This window comes from Hyla sarda, chromosome 9 (assembly GCF_029499605.1).
Source record: "Hyla sarda isolate aHylSar1 chromosome 9, aHylSar1.hap1, whole genome shotgun sequence".
NCBI classification, from domain to species: Eukaryota; Metazoa; Chordata; class Amphibia; order Anura; family Hylidae; genus Hyla; species Hyla sarda.
This window is the reverse complement of record NC_079197.1, coordinates 89,665,826-89,671,825: the sequence shown is the minus strand read 5'-3', so window position 1 is coordinate 89,671,825 and position 6,000 is coordinate 89,665,826.

The following is a 6,000-nucleotide window of genomic DNA, read 5'->3' as shown; positions in this document are numbered from 1 at the left end:
CTGTGGTAGTAGCTGCTGTAGCATCACGGTCAGTTGAGACAGCTGGTGGCCTTGTTGCGCTATCTGTTGCGACTGCTGGGCGACCACCGTGGTGAGGTCGGCGACAACTGGCAGTGGGACTTCAGCGGGATCCATGGCCGGATCTACTGTCACGCTTCGGCTGGCAGGAGGTGGATCCTCTGTGCCAGAGAGGGATTGGCGTGGACCGTGCTGGTGGACCGGTTCTAAGTTGCTACTGGTATTCACCAGAGCCCGCCGCAAAGCGGGATGGTCTTGCAGCGGCAGTAGCAACCAGGTCGTATCCACCAGCAACGGCTCAACCTCTCTGACTGCTGAAGATAGGCGCGGTACAAGGGAGTAGACAAGAGCAAGGTCGGACGTAGCGGAAGGTCGGGGCAGGCAGCAAGGATCGTAGTCAGGGGCAACGGCAGGAGGTCTGGAACACAGGCTAGGAACACACAAGGAAACGCTTTCACTGGCACAATGGCAACAAGATCCGGCGAGGGAGTGCAGGGGAAGTGAGGTATAAATAGGGAGTGCACAGGTGAACACACTAATTAAGCCAACTGCGCCAATCAGTGGCGCAGTGGCCCTTTAAATTGCAGAGACCCGGCGCGCGCGCGCCCTAAGGAGCGGGGCCGCGCGCGCCGGGACAAGACCGACGGAGAGCGAGTCAGGTACGGGAGCCGGGATGCGCATCGCGAGCGGGCGCCTCCCGCATCGCGAATCGCATCCCAGCTGAGAGAGGTATTGCAGCGCACCCGGTCAGCAGGTCTGACCGGGGCGCTGCAATTGCGAGGATGTTGCGAGCGCTCCGGGGAGGAGCGGGGACCCGGAGCGCTCGGCGTAACAATATGCTTCTCTGGACAGTTCCTAAAATGGACAACAGAAGTCAGCAGAGAGCACTGTGGTCAGGACATCACAGGAAATGCAATTCTTTTTGAATTTCTCTTCAAAGTACTTCTAAAAGTACTGGAAGTATTATGAATTTTTAATAGAAGTGATTTACAAATCTGTTTAACTTTCTGGCACCAGTTAATTTATATATATAAAAAAAAAGTTTTCCACGGGAGTACCCTTTTAACCAGGACAGTGTGCCTTCCTGTTTCCTGTGATCTCCTGGCTTCAGTAGCGACTTTGACATCTTGGTACCCCTTCTTGGGGTTATGGGCGTTGTTTCTCTTTCCTAGGCGTCGGTTGCCCGACAACTAGTATCTGTAGAGATAGTATCTATCTCTCTGAGAGTAATACACAAGGCACCATTCTTTGTGTTCTCTCCTTTTTTTACTTTACCACAGTGTCTTACTCCCAATTGGAAACTGACTGGGAATGTATGCCAAGCCAGGAATCTCTTCTGAAGGAAAGAATATGCATCTGCAAAGCAAAAAGTGGAAAATCCCCTAACAAAAGTGGTATGAGAGCTGTTTTGCATATAATTTCTTCCCAGAGTTCCCAGAGTGTGAATAAGTCTCCACAAGTCTTTAGGATGCCACAGTATTTATCTTGTCACAGTAGGTCAAGATAATTAGTACTTATTTTATTTCTTTCCACATACAGTATCTATTAACTGCAGTGACCCTTTAAGGTAATGGAATGGAAATGTCCAAACTATTAATTCCTTGATGAACCCCTGGATTTTGATTTGTGGCATATGTTTTATTCCTCCTAACCTTCTAAGACCAATAACTTTTTATGTTTTCATTTTTTCCATTTCTAATTTTTTTAGCTATATTAGGGCCTATTTTTATGGGACAAGTTGTAGTTTACATGGGCACATTTTATTCTGTCATATAATGTATTTTGAAGTCATAAAAAAATTATATTTAGGGGAAAAAAACACACTCACAGTGATTCCAAATACTTTTGATCCATTTTTAACAGTGATTTTTTTAGAAAAAAGGAAAAGGAGTAGAAATTACATTTTTGTTGGGGAAGTTTAAAATATATACTTTTTTACTTTGTTAAAATTTTTTGGCCCCTCTATGGTCCTATTTTAAGCCATTAGTCGATGGCTTTACATAGAACAATGTAATGCTATTGCATTAGATTGATCTATGTTATTTGTGCTCTATAACTAAACAATTGCAGGTCCATGGAAAACCTGGTGGTCTCTGGCTTCCCCAGCAACCTATTGGCCCTGAGATTACCAGGATTTGAACTTGGGATGCCGCAACCACGTTATTTAGGCTGGGGAGGGTCAGTAGCAATGGTCCGCACTCCCCCTTTTAACATCAGACTTTTGCTGCTTGGTTGGTATCTGGCTGAGGATAAAAATATGGGGAACCCTATACGTTTTTTTATTTTTTTATTATTTATTTATGGGAAAAAAAAGCATAAGGTTCCCCGTATTTCATTGTCAGCCAGAAACCAACCAAGCAGTAACCACCTGGCGTTACCAGGGTGGGCAAGGACCAATGTTACTGGCCCTCCCCAGCCTAAATAATTCCAGCCTGTTACTGCCTAGGCCCAGGAGCGCCATTTTTGATGCCCCGAGCCTCTTGGTTCTGGCTCTTCCTGGCACCCTTGTGGTGGTGGGTACCGGGGTAATATTTGGGGGTTAGCACTAGCTGTTTTGGGGGCTAACGATAAGCCCCGGCTTAATAATGGATTCCGCTACTAAGCCTAAAAATTCAATTTAAAAAAACATGACACATTGGAAAAATTATTTGATTTAAAAAAAAATCTCTTCCCCACAGCTCTCTTCTTGTCTAGGAAGTAACTGCCAGAAGGGTCTGTTCACATTCTACAAAATGTGAACAGAGCCTCACACTTACCACCCTGGTTCCCGTCTGTAGCTCCACCCCTAAGGACATCATCACTAGGGGTAGAGTTACATAGACTCGGCAGGGACAGGAGTAAGGGAGGTAAGTAGATGTTGACTTTGTACACTATAAACAGCTATCCATGCCCCCTCCAATAGACTTGCATTGATGGGGAAGGGCTGTGACATCACGATACTCTTTCCCCTCTATCACCTGCAGCTGAGGAACAAGGGTGCTGCAGGAGAGATTGTGGGGGTCCCCAGTGGTGGAACCCCCGCGATCAGACATGTTATCTCTAATCCTTTGCATCAGGGATGAGATGTCTAGGGGCAGAGTTCCCCTTAAGTGACATTGCTCTTTTAGTAGCCCACATTCAGTGTGTCCAACAATCCTCCAGACACATAATATGTCAATTGATTTACCTCCAGAGCGATATGTCACTTAGTTTATTATAAAAAGAGCAGTCACTCACATTTGATGATTTTTTTCCATTCTCAAAAATGGAGTCCTTTCTGCAAAATATTAAGGATAATGATTTAAATTTCCCCAGTATATAAAGGCAGATGGCATGTAGATAATTGTTCGGAGGGACAGATGGCTGTTCTTTCTACCTCCTTTTAGGATTTGTTATTTACCATTGATGTGCAGCAATGGTGTGAATGTAATATTCTGATTACTCCATGTTATCAGAACTTAGCATTATACCAGAATACACACTGTACTTTTTCCTTTTTTGAAAGGTGTAGTATCATTTCTACATACCCAAAATGTTAACTTTTCAACTGTGGTTCCCACCTGCTGTACTTTACCTTCATAGATTTTTACATTTTTTAAATCTTATTAGGAGTAAGCTGTGGAGTCTCTGCTTATCTTTTTCCCTATGGACTTTATAGGGCAACTGCAATAGCAAAATAGTATTTGTGCTTATACTCTTCTTCCTTGGGCCAGCCTTAGGGATGTATGACCTGTGTTATTGTACAGAGCACATGACTCGCCAACTGAAATATGAACAAAACTGCAGCATAAACAACTTGAGTTTATTGTATTGCTTTGGAAAGTTCTACATAAAACAAAACAAATGTTTTTTTGTAGCAATTTAGTGCATGTTTTAGCAAAACAGTAACTAGAAATGATATATTGACATCACACTCACATGACTAAAGGTCCTATACCCAGGCACAGCATGGGAATGTGAGTTATGTGTTAACAGTGTTGTTTTTGATGACTGAACACATTTTGGAGTCTGATTTGGGGTTTGAATATAACATCTGCTCTCCGGCCAGACACGCTGGCCGTGAGCGCTCTCTGGTCATGCCCCAGTTGCTGGCGGGGCTGGGAATCCTAGTCCGTCACTCACCTCCCTGGTCTTCCTGTTCTCGCAGTCCAGCTGTGCGTGCTTCCACTTCCTAGGGCATGGGCACGGCGGAGCTCTTACATTTAAAGGGCCAGTACTCATTTAATTAAGTGTCTACACCTGCACCCTGTCTTTAAGTTTCAGCTCCTCCCTTTCATCCCTGCTGGATCTTTGTTGCCTTAAGCCCTAGTGAAAGCATACTGTGTTCCTATGTTCCTGGTATCCGTGTTCCTGATTCTTGTTCCATTACCTGACCCTGCACCTGTACCATCTGCCCTGACCTACTGCTTCCTTGACCTCATCTTGCCAGTTTCCTTTTGTGCCATGCCACATCCCAGCAACCTGTGTGGACGAGTCATGCCAGGGGTAGCGACCTGGGTGTCGCCTGCCGCAGCAAGACCATCCCGCTTTGTGGCGGGCTCTGGTGAAAACCTTAGAATCTGCTCCCTGGCACGTCTCACGTCATCATCCACACAGGACCAGAGGATCCAACACCTGTCGTAACCCTTACATTGAATTTATTTTTGATTCTATCCCGGAGACCAAATTCACTATGGGGTTTTGTCTGGGTCCTTAGCTTAATGTAGTTTCTGGCCAGGTCTGGTGTTTCATTAATGTTTAGGAGGTTTGGTTTGGAATCTTATTTAGGAACCTGGTTTAAATTCATTTAAGTTGCAAAGGAAACAATTACTTTGCAGATGCAGCCACAAATATTTTAGTCCATAAAGACTTTTATATCATAAACAATTTATGACAACAGGAGAAAGATGCATGTTCTGTTTGGGAACGATCTGTTAACATCCTGAGGAAACTCTTTCTAAAATTCTATGCTATCCCTCTGACGAAGAGGCTCACAAGCCCTGAAACATGTTATGTATGTAGTCTTTTAATAAATTATACTTGTGATTCAAGTGATTCATTTCTACTGGTGGATTGCACTAGATCCCTAGGACTTTCTCTTCTCCTGATCCTTGAATTATAATTTATTGATAAAATATATTTCCTGAATGAAAAATCTTTTGTCCAATTATTGTATGAGTATGAGTTTTTACATACAAGTGACTTATTTCCAGAAAATTAGTCTGACATCCCTTGTCAAGGATAGTCATTAGTTGTCCTTTAATGAGGACATGCTGTGAGTTGAACTTTCACAGAAGCCATGCTGGAAGTTATGTCTTACTTTGACTAGACCCTCAAGTGTCACCAACTTTTACATCTCCTGGTCAATGTCGAAGGCTAGGAAACTGTGGAAAAAGGATTTTAAAAAAATCCAGTACATCTTTAGGTATATGTGAATGTTATCCAGCTCAACTTCCAGTGCAGGTGGGGGTGTTTGATCATGTCAGGCAGCAAAACTGCTAGCTGAACTTCTGCCATACTGTACAGCCCAAAACGTACCTACTGTTATGTATGATGACCAGTTTGACCATAACATATCATAACAAATAATTATAACATTCAAATATAGTTAATAGATGAGGAATCCCATGTCACCCATTGTGCATTAGGATGTGAACAGAATCTATCTATAATATTTGTCAACAATATAAATATAATCCAGTAGAGCAGCACTCAATAGTCAGGGCCCATATCATTGGTCCACAAGAATAAAATACCACAACTCTCCAATTTGAAAATGTGGAAAAAATAACAGAAGAAAGGTATGGAAGCAAAAGTAGGTTTGACTCTTTAACTACCTTAGACAAAAAAAAAATGCTAAATACTACAGCAACTTCAAATTAAAAAAGGGAAACATTTGTGTATTCATCCATGTGGAAATAGTAACATTTCAACTTTTCAATTTGGAGTGTTGTGGTATTTTGTATTTTTCTTTCTATCTACTGTAGTTAATCTTGGGTTTCCTCTGGTCTTTCTTTGGTAATA